This window comes from Camellia sinensis, chromosome 14 (assembly GCF_055761805.1).
Source record: "Camellia sinensis isolate YWXY chromosome 14, ASM5576180v1, whole genome shotgun sequence".
Lineage (NCBI taxonomy): Eukaryota > Viridiplantae > Streptophyta > Magnoliopsida > Ericales > Theaceae > Camellia > Camellia sinensis.
In genome coordinates, this window is record NC_138974.1 from 142,208,882 (window position 1) to 142,224,843 (window position 15,962).

Consider the following 15,962-nt stretch of genomic DNA (forward strand, 5'->3'; position numbering starts at 1 on the left):
TCCCTATGGAATACTGGGATTTTGAAGGGTTGAGTAGGATAGCTAGTTTTATTGATACCCCCATTTTTATGGACCACTTTACTTCATCGGGTACAAGAATCTCCTTTGCTAGGGTCTGTGTAGAGGTGAGTGTGGAATCAGTAATCCCTGAGAGCTTCTTTGTTAAATGTGGAGATGAAGTGGTTGAAATAAGGGTTGAATATCAAGGAATACCTGCTAAGTGTGAAAACTGTAAGGTATTTGGGCATGATACAAAAAACTGCATTAAGTCCCAAGTGGCAAAATTGGTGCAAATGCAAAAGAAAATCGAAAATGAGAAGGAAGAGGGATGGAAGACTGTCAAGGCCAAAGGTAAAACGAAGATTGGTGAATGTGAGGATGGGGTCCTTGGTGGTGAATCAAGTTATCAAGACTTGCCAAATCAACAAGCCCAATTAAGCCAACAAGTCCACAGTGATGATGTTTCTTCCCAACAAGTCCTACCACCACCAAAGGAAAGTATTATTCCTGGGGTTTCCCAAGAGGCCCCTCTGAAGGCTTTTCATGATGAACTTTTGAGATTAGCATAGGTTATCAGCCCTAGAGCTAGTCAAATTATTGAAGAAGTTGAAATGGAAGTTTTGGCAGATAAGTCTCCTATAGCCCTTGTGGAGTCGGATATGAACAAAGAGGAGCAGAACTCAACTCCAACAAGCTCAAGAAGTAAAAAAAAGAAAACAGCAGGGAAGTCCTCTGGTAGTCAGAGAAAGAAGTACAGGTAAAGATTGGTAATTTTGGGTTAATGGAGACCTTCTTATTCTTTTGTCTCATGGATTTTAAAATATCTTCTTGGAATATTAGAGGTTTAAATGATCCTCTAAAACAAAGAGAAATTAGAGATTTTGTGATTAAGGAGGATCTTAAAATCTTGAGTATTTTGGAAACTAAGGTTAAACATGCTAATGAGCAGACTATTTTTGGAAAGGTCTTTAAAAATAATTGGGTTTTTGTAACTAATTCCAACTGCAACTCCTCTGGTCGTATCTAGTTATGTTGGGACCCCAACTTTTGTGCTATTAACCCTATTTACCAATCTGACCAAATAATTTTTTGCAAAATTGATCTTTTAGACTCTGACACTTCCTTTATTGCTAGTTTTGTTTATGCTAAGAACCAACATAACCTGAGAGTCCCTCTCTTTGATAAACTGGTTGATCTTGCATCCCAAACATCCAAAATTCCCTCTGTCTGGATTGGTGATTTTAATGCCATTAGATCTCCTTCTGAGAAGATTGGAGGGTCCACAAAATGGTCTATTGCTAAAGAGCTGTGTAATTATTCTCTCACCCAGGCCTTATTAGTTTATATCTCTTATAGTGGCTGCCAGTTTACTTGGGCTAACAAGCAAACTGATGGCCATTATATTGCTTCAAAAATTGATATAGTTTTAGGGAATGATGAGTGGCTTAAAGTTTTTCCCTTGTTCCATGCGATATTTGGCCCTACTGGTCCTTCTGACCATTCCCTTGCTCTGTTCTCTATTACTCCTAAGGGTAAAAGTTTCAGGAAACCTTTCAAATATTTTAAGTTATGGGCTGACCATAAAAATTTCATTCCCATTGTTAGGAGTGTTTGGTGCAAATATGTGAAGGGTTCCCCCATGTTGTGAACCTGCTGTAAACTGAGATCCCTTAAGCCTTTGTTAAAAGATCTGAATAAAAAGGAGTTTAGTGACCCTGTGCTAGATCTGAGTTAGAAGCTGTCTAGATTAAGCTTGATAGGGACCCCTTGAACCTGGTCTTTCAAATTAATGAGAGGAATCTGTGTAAAAAATTTGTGGACTTGTGCAAAGCTGAAGAGAGTTTAGCCCATCAAAAGTCTAGAATCAACTGGCTTAGTTTGGGTGACAAAAACACTAATTTCTTTTTCAGATCTGTTAGAAATAACCAGAATAGGAACAAAATAAGTGCGGTTACTTTAGATAATGGGGTTAGGCTCACTAACCCTAATGATATTCACAGTGCCTTTGTCACTAATTTCTCTTATCTGTTTGGGACCCCTCATGATGATACTTATTTTGGGTTTGAGAGGGTCAATGCTTTAGTCAATAAAAGATTGACTACTGAACAGATGTTTACTTTGGCTCAAGATGTGACTGTTGAAGAGATCAGGGATGTCTTTAAAACTCTTAATCCCAACAAGGCCCTTGGCCCTAATGGGTACTCTCCGAGTTTTTTCCATAGTGCCTGGGAGGTTGTTGATCCTGAGGTTACTATGGCTATCAAGTCCTTTTTTGATTCAAGTGAAATGCTTAAAGAGATTAACAGTACTACAATAGCTTTGGTTTCTAAAGTTCCCAATCCCTCTAAGGTTGGGGACTATAGACCCATATCCTGTTGTAATACTATCCATAAATGCATTGCTAAAATTATTGCTAATAGGATTAAGGGTGTATTGCTGGATGTCATTGATTCGGTCCAATCTGCGTTTGTCCATAAGAGGAGAATTGCTGACAATATTTTTCTTTCCCAGGAGATTATGAGGGGGTACCATAAGCACTCTCCCTCTCCTAAATGTGCCATGAAAGTGGATTTAATGAAAGCTTATGATAATGTTCAGTGGGATTTCCTCTTTGATGTGCTTAAGGCTATGTCCTTTCCTACTAGGATGATTCATTGGATCAAAGCTTGTGTTATATCTGCTAGTTTCTTCGTCTGCATTAACGAGAGTAGCCATGGGTACTTTTAGGGGGCTTGGGGGCTTAGACAGGGAGACCCCATGTCTCCTTACCTATTTGTCATTGTTATGGAGGTTCTTGCTCGGATCCTTAATGAGCAATCCAAAGACCCCCAATTCAAATTCCACTGGAGATGTGGGAGGAACAACATTGTTAACCTCTGTTTTGCTGATGACCTTATGGTCTTTTGTAAAGGGCATGTCCCTTCTGTTTAACTCATTAAAAATGGCCTTATGGAATTGCAATCCCTCTCTAGGTTATCTCCGAACCCAAATAAGAGTAATGTTTTCTTCTCTGGTTGTACCCCCTCTCTTAAAGTTGACATTTTGAGGATCACTCAATTTCAGGAAGGTAAATTACCTGTGAGGTATCTTGGTGTTCCTCTCATTACTACTAGACTTAAAGCCAGTGATTGTAAAAGTCTTGTTGATAGGATTACTAATAGGATCAAATCTTGGACTAACAAAACTCTGCCCTATGTTGGGAGGGCTCAATTGATTAGTGCAATTCTGTTCTCTATGCAAGTTTACTGGGCTTCCCTTTTTATCTTTCCTAAAAAAGTCATTAAGGAGGTTGAAGCCTTGTGTAGGTCTTTTCTTTGGTCTGGCCTTGAGCTTAAAAAATCTGCTAGTAAGGTTGCTTGGGATAGAATCTGTGCCCCCAAAAATGAAGGGGGGTTAGGTTTTAAGTCCTTAGATATTTAGAATAAAGCTGCTATAACTAAGCGTATTTGGTTTATAGTGGCAGGTGGGAAGCAATCTATGTGGTGTCAATGGGTGAAGTCTTATTTGTTGAAAGGCCATAGTTTCTGGGCTGTTGCTATCCCTAGTGACCCCTCTTGGGTGTGGAGGAAAATCTTATCTTTGAGGGAGGCTATGTTCCCCTTGATTAAGTACAAGATTGGTAATGGGGAATGCACTTTCTTATGGTATGATAATTGGTACCCTCTTGGATCCCTCTGGTCTAAGTATGGTAATAGTTTGATGTATGACACTGCATTAAATGCTAAGGCTAAGGTGGCCTTTGTTATGGGGGCTAGTGGTTGGAATTGGCCTAATGCTTCTTCTTGGGAGATGAGGGAGATTATTGCCCTTACCCCTCTTGACATTACTCCCTCATTTGGAGGTCATGATAGAGCCATTTGGCTGCCTCAAAAGGATGGGAATTTCAATATTGGTTATGTTTGGAATTCCTGGAGATTGAAGTGGCCCCTTGTCAATTGGGCTAACTTAGTGTGGAGTCCTTACTCTATTCTTAGGGTGGGTTTCATTGTTTGGATGGCTATTCTGGGTCGGTTAAATACTGGTGATAGGCTTGCTATCTTTGGTATTAACCCTAACCCAGTTTGCCCCCTATGTGGTATACTTGGTGAGGACCATGATCACTTGTTTTTTCAGTGCAAATTCTCTTCTAAGGTGTGGACTACTGTGCTGTCCAAATGCAATACAAATTGGCACAACCCTACTTGGTTGTGTTTGGTGGACTTGATAGCCAGAGACTGTAAAGGCAAGTCTCTTGCTACAATTGTCAAAAGGCTTGCCTTTTGTTGTACTGTGTACCATGTTTGGTTAGAGATAAACAATCGTATATTTACCAAGGAAAGGAAACCAGAAGAAATCATTTTGAAGAACATCATAAGCATGGTCAGATATAGAGCCCTTGCTCTCAATAATATTAAGAAATCCCAAAATGATATGTGGTTTCTGTAGGAATGGAGATTGCCTCCAAATACCATCAAAATTTGAGGGCAATGTTATCTGTGTGGGTCAAGTGAATGGGAGCACTATACTGAGGGTTGAGTTTGGCAAGGTTCTATAGTGAGTTTCCTTCATTTGTTTTTGTTAATAAGCTTCTATGTTTTGCAAGTATGGGATGTGGCAGGAGGGTTGTGAGTTCACTATATGTGGGTTGAGTGATGTTAGCCACATACTGAGTGCTAATGTTTGCTCTAGGTTTGTATTGCAGGTTTGGGATCCTAGCTGGTACTGGGGTAGGGAATGTTAGTTGGTGAGGGTTGAGTAAAGTGAGCCACAAATTTTTGTTAGTTCTTTCTCTACTTCTTTATTTCTGTTATGATTCTATCTGAGCTCCGAACATTGTTTTGTTTTGAGGGGTGTGGTCATTGAGGGTTAAGTGAAATAGCCCTTATACATTGTGAGTTTTGCTATATATACAGTGTTATGAGAACAATCTATTGTATATTTCGAATGTGTGTCGCTACCTTTTCCAAGTTACTCTGATCAGTATTGGGAAGCAATGGAGATGGGTTATAATATGAGTGCTGTCCAGATTGAGGCCTCACGTGGTGAAGATGTTACACAGACCGGGCTGCAAGCTGCGCCAGTCTGAGTGGAATATTTCTGCTGGAAAATATGTTGTTTTTTTATCAAATAGTCTTATGGCTTTAGTTATTTGATCTGTATCGAATTGTTCAATGGTTTTTGTCTAATTACGCCTGCTGTTTTCCCTATCTCTACTGGGTGTGTAGGGTCATTCATTATTACACCTGCTGTATTATCATCTGCAATGCAGCTAACTCTGAGAGCTATTGTATCATGGTATGGTTGCTTTGCAAATTCAGGTGCTTTCGAGCCATGTTGTTCTCGCCCTCTGTTGTGTTGTAGATAGGCTCTAGTCTGCGGGCTGTTGTAGTTTCTGGGTCTCCTTCATTGTTCACTCCCCTTATTTTTTTTTGAGATATGGTGGGTGAACAAGGTTGTGGCCCCTTTGTAGAAGCTTGCGGTCCTGCTTTTGTGGTTATTGTGTTTTTGCTTTTGTGGTTATCTAGTAGTCTTGTTTGCAGCTGGTGTCTGGTTGCCTTTTGTTTGGTTCTTTTGTATAGCTGGGTTAGGGCCTAGGGTATTCCCCTTGTATTCTTGTAAATCCTTTGTTTTATTTTACGACTTATTCACCTAAAAAAAAAAAAAAAACCAGAGAAAATTAAACAACCACCATTTTGACCAATTTTCTCTAGACTGTAAGATATTCGAACAACAGGTGCACCAATGTCGATCGAAGCGATCTTCCTGCTAGTGTATACATCAAATTTTGCACATACAAATAGAGAAATGAGAGTTACCTTGTCAAATAAGAGAAATGCAGAGAAAATTGAACATTATAGAGAAAATTAAACAAGGCAGAAAATTAAACATGCTAGAGAAATTACACATGGCAAAGAAAATTTCACACACAATAGTGTTAAGTGGCAGTTCTCTCTTCTCCTCCAACTTCATTTCTCATCTTCCCAAATTCTCTGGTTTGCTTATAATTTTCTCTGTGTTTTGATCAAATCAAAGAAAATTATGTTTTAACTCAATTAAAGAAAATTGATCAAAAATGAACCTCAAGATCAATATATACCCAATCATTATCAAACCAAAGAAAATCCATTCAAAATCATATTTTACATTTTTTTTCCTTCCAATATCTGAGCAAGTAAACAAATTAATAGAGAAACTGAAGCAACCAAATATCAAAAAGGAACCAACACATTACTGAGTTTTTCAGAAACAAATCACAATTGTAGACACTCCAATTTTGACCGCTCGTAAGACTTAAGCGCTTTATTCCGAACACCCGATGATGAAAGTTACACTGTGCAATCTTTTGAATTCTTGGCGAAGAAATTTGGATTCAAGCTCTAATCCCAAACCTTGCACCCCATTTTGGCCAAACTATTTTAAACCAAAACCCTTTTTCAAAATATTTGTCCAAATGCTTCTACGATGTTCCGAGGCTCGCATTTCATTTAAAATTGCACTTGTTGGTAAACCGAGCAAGGACAAAGTGGAAATAAATGAAAGGGAGGTGAACTCTTTGAAAAAAAAAAATCTTTAAAACATCTTGGTTAAAGGTTTGGAGTTGAAGAAAATTGGAGGAAAGGGAAGAAAACTAGTTGGGGAGAAGTTAGGTATAAAACCGTTAAGAGAAAACTGAGCAGCCTTCATTAAATCAGGCTTATCTCTTTCTACACTTAGACTTTAGCTGTGCGGCCACCACCATTGGAAAGAGGACTTCCGGGGCTTCATTTTAGACTCAAGAATCACCTGAAACCGAGTCCGGATGAGGGAGATATGGCTGTTTGAAGTTAGGTATAAATCCGATCCGGTCAAAACTGAGCAACCTTCACTAAAATAGGAATATCTCTTAGCACACTTAGAATTTAGATGTGAGGCCACCTTGATTAGAAATGGGACTTCCGGGGCTTCATTTTAGACTCAAGAATCACCTGAAACGGAGTCCAAATGATAGAGATATGCCTGTTTGAAATCGGGCCTGAATGCAGATTCTGAAGTCCGATCAGACCTCACCGAGGTCATGCCGCCCCTTTTGACTTTTCAAAGCTGTCCAAATGAGCTGATATTTTGAGGAGCAGCAGCTCAAGGCCTATAAATACAAGGCTCAAGGTGATGTTTTAGGAGAGACAAAAAAAATTATCAAGAGTTAAGAAAAAAATATCAAGTTAGAAATATCATATATCAAAGAGAAATATCAAGTTAGAAATATCAAAAAAGAGAAATATCAAGGTGTTAGGCAATATCCAAGAGTTGAAACCATCTTTGTTCTTCCTTGTTCTTCCATCCATCCATACCATACAAGAGTTTAAACTTGGATCTTGATTTGAGAATTGAAAATTGTACTCAAACTTGAGGGTGCTTTGGAATCAAGTTTGATTTACAACAAGAACACTTCTCTACAAGAGGTAAAGCCTCCTTACTTTCATTTCAATCTTTGTTCATCTTTTTCTTGTGTTTTCATATTATTTTGGTATTGTTTTGGGACTGTTTTGAGGGCTGAAACTTGTGATTAAAAGCTACCCAAATTCTTTGAACCTTATTCCAAGCTTGAATCCTTGTATTTTCCACTTGTTTTCGCTAATCTTTCCCATTGTTTTGGGGCTGTTTTGGGGTTATTTTTCAACATCTAAACTATGTGATTTGAAGTTGTAAAAGTGGAGGGGTTAGCCACCCTTCCTTTTACTTGTTTACTAACTTGATCCTATTTAATTTTGCTTGCTTTCTATACCTAAATTTCAACACTATTGTATGCTATTAGGGGGCTGTTTAATTTATTTCAATGATTTATGTTTTAAATATCAAGTTTGTTTGTACTAACCAATTAATCAACTTCGCATAATCATCTCTGCAACCTCCCTCCATTCTTTGCTTATTTCGATTAAAAAGTTGAGAAAAATTAAGATTGTGGTTCAAGTATAAGAAAAGAACTCTTCCATGCTTAATGGTTTAATCTCTTCGGAGGTTCACTACCAAAGGTATAAAACGCTCTATACTTAATGGTTTAATCTCTTTGGAGATTCACTACCAAAAGCATAAAATGTTATATGCTTATGAGGTTCATTACCAAATGTATAAAACGCTCTATGCTTAATAGTTTAATCTCTTTGGAGATTCACTACCAAAGGCATAAAACGTTTTATGCTTAGGGGGTTCATTACCAAAGGTATAAAACGTTCTATACTTAATGGTTTAATCTCTTTGGAAATTCACTACCAAAGGCATAAAACATTTCATGGTTAGGAGGTTCATTATCAAAAGTATACAACGTTCTATACTTAATGGTTTAATCTCTTTGGAGATTTACTAACAAAGGCATAAAACGTTCTATACTTAACGGTTTAAATTCTTTGGAGGTTCACTACCCCAAATGTATACATGTTCATATACTAAAGCACAATCTTTTATTTTTCATTTCTCTTTATTCATCAGTGTGTTTACTTTTAAGGGACTAATTGACCCTAGAAAATCACCAAGGAAAGTGCCATTATCACTTATTATCAAGTTTGGATTTCAAGTCATTATCACTCAAGTTTGGGTTTTTCTAAGTCATTATCACTCTTTTGAGTTTGACTAGTCCTTGTTGCATATCTTGAGTTTGACTTGGAATCCCTTATCGCTTGTAAATAAGTTTGACTCTTCCTTTGTAATTTTCCCCGAAGAAAATAGATTTGTTTCTCGGGTTAAGTTGATGCTTGTTTCTCTTTATTGCGTTTTGGACTTAGTGGACGTAAATATCACTTTTGCACAAACAGGAGAAAAGATAAAGAAATGAAAAGGTAATAAAAAAAGCTAATAAAATTGGTTAAAATTGGATTACAACCGACATAAAGAACCAATATGATTAATTGAATTCGGTCGGACGTTATATCGAGTTTCGAGTTTATTGTGTCAAGGCTTGTCTTACATCAATTCATGATAATTTGATGAACCTTGAAGTGTCTCTACTTCCCTTCTTGAATTCACTTCATGATAGGAGGGAGGGGTGGTTGTTTATTCATTGCATTTATTGATCATTGTCCAAATTGTATCCGAGATCATCAAGCAATCAACTTGCTAATTGATGGTTTTGGAGATGATTCCAACCCTCTCTTGAGTATTTTTATGATAAAGAAGGGTAAAAGAAAAAAAGACAAACATGGCTAGGAATACCATGTCTGCACTGTTTCACCTCAGGTACAAAAAACAGATTTCCACAAGAAAACAAAGTATTGGATTTATTTGGGGCTTGACTGAGTCGCGTTTTGGGGTCGGCAAGGCTCCAATAAATTGCAAAACAATACACTTTTGGTCGAAAGCAGTAATTAGGGGTGAAACATAACAAATCCCATCAAGGCAGACAAAATAATTCCTGAGAAGCATCGAGCAATCATTGCATATTATTATTGTAATAAATTATACAGCCCATTTCATTTATTATTCATTCGGCTTTGTAATAATTATTTATTCGGACATTTGGACATTTGGACACTCCTTCGCGAGGACAAATATGTAATAAGTTGTATGTCTTCCAACTCCTATTCTTTCTCATTTTTATTTCACTGCTTATGATGGTTAGATTAGGGACATCATGTTTAATGAGCATTTTCCATGATTTGCATCCATTCGTTTACATGCATAAAAGTTCGGCTCATCATATTATTCAAATGTGTGAATACTGTCATATCAAACATACTACCATGAGGCTAACTGTTTATTTAATATACCTGTTTGAATGCCAGTGGATGAAGGCTAATCACTTGAATTGGGATACTTTGATTCATGTACGTATGAGATCACCATTTTAAGTGATACATATTAAAAACACTTTTTTTTTTTTTTCAAAACAAACATGAAATCAAACATTCCAACTTTTAGTGAAATTAGTCTATACTTGTATGTTACATATAGAACAAGAGCATATACTGTACATAAAAACCACATCATGATTAGTAGAGGCCGATCTTTGATTGGGTGAGTGGGGTGTTCAATTATTGACTTTCCCCTCTCATACCTAAGTTCCCGAATCCAGACACTTTGGTAACGGCAGACTAATGGCTTTTGGCACGAGTTATGGGTTTTCTAAATTTTCCAAAATAAATATTTAGGTGGCGACTTTGATATCTGGCAAAGCAGTCCATTTTTGGCATTTGATTCAAATATTGATTTTCCAAAAGAAATTATCGGATTTGGACTCTTTTTGTGTTTTCACTATTTCACATTACACTTGTGAAATCAGAATCAGAACCAACACACAAGTGGAGTTTGAACTATAAGGGCTATTCATTCTTCCGAAAGGGAGCGCGAAAAGTTGAGCTACAACAGTGGACAACCAGAGAAAATTTACACGGTGGCCAAAATCCAGAGAAAATTCACACAGTAATTAAATATAGAGAAATTCACATATAATCTGCTCAAACCCTAGAGTCTTTGAGTGAACAATCACTTCTCATCATCTCCAAACTCTCTCTTTTCCAAAAAAAAAATTCACAATGAACAACCAGAGAAAATTCACATAGTGGCCAAAATCCAACAAAAATTCATACAGTGGTTAAATCCAGAGAAAATTCACACAGTAGTCAAAATCTAGAGAAAATTCACACAATAGCCAAATCCAGAGAAAATTCACACAGTGACTAAATCTAGAGAAAATTCACATATAATCTGCATAAACCCCAGAGTCTTTGAGTGAACAATCGCCACTCTCATCATCTCCAAACTCACTCTCTCTCTCTCTCTCTCTCTCTCTCTCTCTCTCTCTCTCTCTTATTTTTAGTGTTTTCACTCTATTTCTCTTTCATTTCCTTTTGCTTTATTCTCATTGTTCTCATCAAATGGAAGAAGCAATGAGAAGGCTAAAGGGTCTGATCCACACACCAGAATCTGACCCACTCTATCCCATCACTACCGCCACCACCACCACCACCACCACCCCCCTAAAAAGGCCCACTGCCACCACCGTCGCCACCAACAAAAGGTCACTGGAAGACGACGTCGCTGCCAACACCGCCAACCCAATGAGGTATCGCTAGGTACGCCACCGCCCCTGGGGCAGTTATGCTGTCGAGATTTGAGACCCTCAGTCCAAAGAGTAGCGGTGGTTCGGTACCTTTGACATGGCAGAGGAGGCGGCGAGGGATGCATGGAGTCAAGGCGAGAACCAACTACGTTTACCCATCTTCACATCCTCACTCAGTCACCGATAATCTCATTCCTCCGTTTTATTACAAGAAATCATCTCAGTTCTCTATGAGAGACATACCCAATCGAAGCTTTGCTCCTCTTCCTCCTCATGTCGGTGACTTCTTTGGTTCTTCTCTCAACATGCTTCTCTTGCCTCAGACTATGTCTATTTACGATCAAATTCCATATATCGATCACTGTAGTTCTCAATCCCATACTGGGTCTCTCTATGTTTTGTTCTTCTAATGTCTCTGAAAGCTTTGCAAGTTCGTTTCTCACTCAACCCAAAATTGAAGATCATCAAGAGAGAGAGAGAGAGAGAGAGTTTAGAGTGTGTGTGAGAGAGAGAGAGAGAGAGATGAGATTTGATTTGCGAGACTCAAATTTCTTTGTGATATATGAGTGTGGAGTTGAGGACCTTAGAAATCATAAAATAATATTGTGGTTTTCTTCCATTACTAAAAATGAGAGAGGGACCTTAGACTAATTTTCCTAAGAATTTATGATTTGATGACCTAATTGAAAAAGAAAACAAGATGAAATTACTATTAAATTTTCAACGGTAATCGATTGCCAATTTAGCCCAAAAATTAGACCAATTTTTCAATGATGTCACAATCAATTAGAATATTCAAAACAATTCTCCTCTCTCATATTTTCTCTAATTATCAATCAATAATTCATTACATATCGTTGGATTTAAAATAAGAATCCAAATAAAAATGACTTTTTTTGAGAAATGTTGTTTATTTTCTTCTTATTTTTCATTCGAAGTGAATAAAATGCAAGACATTGGTTTCACTCATTTATTTTCATTTTCCTTTATTTTTTTCCTTATCCTTCTTTTTTACGTTTTCTTGGTAAATCCAATTTCCAAACATACATTTTTTTATTTTATTTTTTTAACACTGAAAGGAAAGGGAAAAAAAAAAAGAAAAGAAAATGAAAAGGTGAAGAAAGTAGCTTCACCACATCTCAACTTTCGGTGCCTAGGTTGATTGGGATTTTTTTTTTTCTTTGTCCTTTTTTTTTGTTCTTTTTGCTAATGAAACAAAGAAAAGTACATACAAGAGAGAAAAAAAAGAAGATCAGGGCAACGATGACTTAATAATAAGTGACAACACTTTTTAACAGATAAAGCGACCAAATTATTTTACCAAGAGCCATCTCAATTGCATGATGACCAACTTAGATTTGTTTAAAAGCAATTCTAGTTGATTTGAATACTTTTCTAAACCAGAATAAATAAAACAATTTGAAAAAATTTTCTTCCTGGAGAAAGGAATTTGTATTCATAGATTTCCCTCCTCATCATCTTAATCAAGTGGGACAAAAAAAAAAAAATGAAAGTTAAAGAAATCCCTTCAATCCTCAGCCAAAATGGATCCATCTTTGCAGGATAAACCCTGAATATATATATATATATATATAACAAATAATATTTTATCAGTTAGCATTCGCACAAACACAAGTAGTCAAACCAAAAATGTTTAAACTTATAATTTATATCAGAATATGCGGGTCTAATATGAAGCCACACTTAATTAGTGGTTTGTAGAGGAGGATATAGCTATACTTAATTAGTGGTTTGTAGCAATGAGAGTCTGTAAATGTCTACTTTGGTGGGACAAATTTTGGGTTTAGTTCTATTGATTAATATATCGAACATTTGGTTAGAAGGTTTCCAAATTGGGTAGCCATTGAATGACTCTTAAAAATATGTCTTGTTAGGACAAGGAATGGGTGTTTTATATCTATAGGTCTCTCAGAGAGGTCATAATTTAGTAGTTCATAAGCTATTTGATTCTGAAAGGTTGTTCAAATTGCCATGATAAGGAATTTTATTTTAATAAGTAGGTGAATTATGGACTTTAATCCCATCCTTATTTATTTAATTTATGTCATTTGACAGATATATTAGTGCCACTAAATGCATTGAGAGTTTGAAACAAATCATGGTATTTGACAATGTCTCCAATGATTTAGAAATCTTGTATGATCCAAAACTATGAGCATCATTTGACTAACTAATGAATAAATGTATACTTAATACAAACAAAATGGGATATCATTATGATATATCAGTTTTCTAGTGGGGTAAGTGATGAGATCAATATTTTACAAAATGAGAGATATGACACCGGTTTGGTGTCGGCCAAAACCCCTTCAATATTTTAAGTTACCCAAGGGACCAACACCACACTAGTTATCAAGTCTCTCATTTTATAAGACATAAATCTCATCATTTACCACACTAGAGAACCGATCCGTCAACGTAGCATATGAAAAATTAAATGCAAAATGAGAGATATGATACTAGTGTGATGTCAGCTAAAGTCTCTCCGATATTTAAGTTACTCAAGGGGCATTGATTGACACCATAACATATCAAGTTTCTCATTTTACAGGACGGTAGTCTGGTCACTTATCAGGCCAAAAAACTCACAATTATAACAGATAGAAAATTGCATTGTAGAGTAAAATTTGAATCAGATGATAAGGAGCAAAGGTGGGGTAGGAAGGAGGTTGGTGTGGTCGTTAGCCATGACCAAACCAGTTATCATATTTGGTCATCCCCATTTGGTTGGTTCAGAGTTGAGGTACTATTTATATGGTTTTGGTGGCCAAAAATACCTAAAAATGGGAGTGGCAAACAGTAGATTAATGGTGCTCATCAGCATGAGTTTTTAAAGGGTCTTCTAATGACTCTCACACAATATTTTTTAATGACTTGAAGACACCACCTTCCTCAATTCACTCAATAGTAGTATGTTTTTTATGAATTTTATTAATGTGTGCTTTTAAAATATATGTTAAAAAAATGTTAAAGTGTTGTATATTGGGCATGAAAGTAAGTGTGATAAAAAATGCACAATACTTTCAATTCTTTTTATCACGTATTCTAAGTATACACATTAAAAAAACCCTTCTTTTATTTATTTGAAAAATGTTTTTTGATTCTTGTTATTGTCCTAACTTGAAAAAATTACATTGGTTCGTGGATCTCAATGGTTCAGTTATTTAGTCAACTACTAGTATGTGTGAAAAAAAAAAAAAATTTCAAATTATATTATCAAAGTAGAAAAAATAATATAGTACTTTATAAAACATCCTATGAATATTTAAAACACAAAAGAAAATATTACTTGTTTAATTGGTGTTTTTTATTTTATGAATCATGTCATCTTCCTAATTAAACCAATTGCTGATAACATTTGAGGAATCATTTGGGCAATGAAAATTTTGAAACCACTCGTTGTTCCTTTTTTTTTTTTTGATGCTAAAACGGTTTTGGAAAATTTGGAAATAGCATTTTGGTATTTCCTAACAGGTGGATTATTTTAAGAAAAAATTTCAATAACAGTTCACCAAACAAAATTCCTTTGTTTATTCCAATATATATATACAAAAAGACAAGAAAATTTCTTGATATTAATAGGTGATATCAAAACCAAAAGGGGCGATTTAGGCTATGGTATTGGTTGTAAAGTCATGAAAATGAGTCATGGATCATTAATAAAAAGAAAAAAAGAAAAAAAAGAGTACCCAGTCCTCGTCATCATATTCTATTTTAGTGGTTATGTACAAATAAGTATTTTGTAACCCCATTTTATCTCTCTATATGCAAAGGGTAATGGTACAAAAAAGATTCTTGCAGTCCCATTTTAACTCTATTTATACAAATAGTAATGGTGGTGGCAGCTATAGACGTCTACTATAATTATCACAAAGTCTGTTTTAACCTAATTAGTGTTGGAAATGGTTATTTTTTCCTCAAGTTTGGTCTATTTTTTAGGTGGGCCCCGAGTGTCAATTTATTCGGGTCAAAGTGGTAACGCGTTCTATGCCGCGTTGTGATTCACGTGGTATATTTGGTTGCTCAAAACCATTACCGAGTGAATGGGAAATTGAAGCCAAAGTGTGCTCCATGGAAATGGAGTTTTGGTGGAAATTCCTTAAGGTTGTAAATTGGCTTGTCCCACATTGATTTGGTGGGAGGTTTTGAAAGGGTTTATAAGGCTTAGGGTGAGATACTTGGGGTGTGCCCCAAGGGGTACCCAAGTGTTTTAGAGGGAGAGGTTATGGGCAAAATGGGCTAGACCCATTGGACCCAAAAATCACCACGCGCGCGCCGCCGTCCGTCCGGTCGGGCTGGGCTTGGGCGCGGGTGCGTGGTTGGGCTTCTAATCTTTTTGGGCCAAAAACATTTGAATTTAATTTTATTTTTTATTAAAATAAAATCCATAATTCAAATTAAATTGGTTTGGATTATTTGTTCATCCAAACAGGGCCCTTCCCGGTTTCAAACAGAAATAAACTGTTTTGGAATTAATGCACACCCAAACAGGGCCCTTCCCGTTTTACTATCTGTTTGAATTAATTCAAATCTGTTTGAATTCAAAACCCAACAGGTATGATACCTGTTCAATTCAAAACCAAGAGTTACATACCTGTTTATTTCAAATCCAAGAGCCACCTTCACATCTATAAATAGGACCACCCTCATTTGATTTTTTGCATTCAGAAATTTCGTATTTCACCTCTGTTAATTCTATTCTTCATCTTGCTGCATTTTATTTTCAAAAGAAAGAGTGTAAACACTTAGTGTGTTCGTAAGGCAAATAATTAGTAGTGCTGCTATTGTTTGTGGAAGATCATTTCATCCTGGGAGATAGACGTCCGAATTCTGAAAGCACCGTGGAGAGGACGAATCTGTCTTAAGGACACAGTGTTAAACACTGGACTTGATCAGAAAAACAATTCGAAGAAATTAAATCAAGTAAGTTATT